Consider the following 1,135-nt stretch of genomic DNA (forward strand, 5'->3'; position numbering starts at 1 on the left):
AGAATTTAGGAAAATTACCAAAATGACCCTAGTTTTTGGTGAAATTCCCAAAATGACCCTCATATTTTCAAGATTCCCAAAATGGCCCTATGAAATTGCCTTCTCATACTTTGGAATTCCTAGATTGAACCCAAGGAAAAAAAAAATTGGTAGAAATTAATCTTGAGATACCGTATTTCAATATTACAATAAGCATGAAATTGGGTATTTCAAGATTTATTTTTCTCAAATTATTTTTTTCCTTGGGTTCAATCTAAGAATTCCAAATTATGAGAGTTAATTTGGGAATTTAAGAAAAAATTAATGCCAATTTTAAAATTTATTAGGGTCATTTTAAGAAATTTGAAAATGAGGGTCATTTTGTTGATTTTCCCAAGAATATAAGGTCACCATTGTGCACCAAAACCTAACCATCCTTGTATTCATTACTCCATAGTCTATAATTCAATGTATTTACTTATGGGTGCAGCCATTATTCCTAGCATCCTTAAAGTAACCATTCCTCCTACTTTACCCTCTAGTCCTTCAAAAAATAATCTCACAAAATATTATTAACCATAGGCGTAGCCTTCAACCTTTAATTAGCCATGCAAGGTCTTCCTAAGCGGTTGAAAGCCCAAACCATATGAACAGCTCTTAAGCCCGAGATTATCCATCGTAATCCCCACTAATCTCTCTCTCCATCCTTATCCTTTGTCTTATCGTCCAAGATCCCTTGCTGTAACAGGGCAGAAATTTGAATGCCCAACCTGACCTTCAATTTGAAGCCCTACCCTACCCTTAAATTTTAAGGCCATGACCTTCAAAATATATATCTTAGAGAAAGTTTAAAAACAGTGGCCTTATGTGGACGCTTCTGCTGCAATCCTATTTTCTAAGAGGCCTTCTCTAGAAGGTGTATGACCTTCTTGTGCAATCCTATTTGCTAAGAGGCCTTCTATATAAGGTTTTAATGGCTTTGATGCCCTCTACAGGCTTCTTTCCCCAAATTAAATACTTCAACCTAGCCCTTATTTACACCAAAAGAAAGTAGCTTAGCATAGACATTTTTTACTGTAGGAGTGCAAATAATAATTAGGCTGTAAGCTTTACATAAACTTATTTAAATGAAAGAATAATAGTAACAACGTCAACA

Source organism: Cibotium barometz, chromosome 64, assembly GCF_041138505.1.
Source record: "Cibotium barometz isolate CiBa-2024 chromosome 64, ASM4113850v1, whole genome shotgun sequence".
NCBI lineage: Eukaryota > Viridiplantae > Streptophyta > Polypodiopsida > Cyatheales > Cibotiaceae > Cibotium > Cibotium barometz.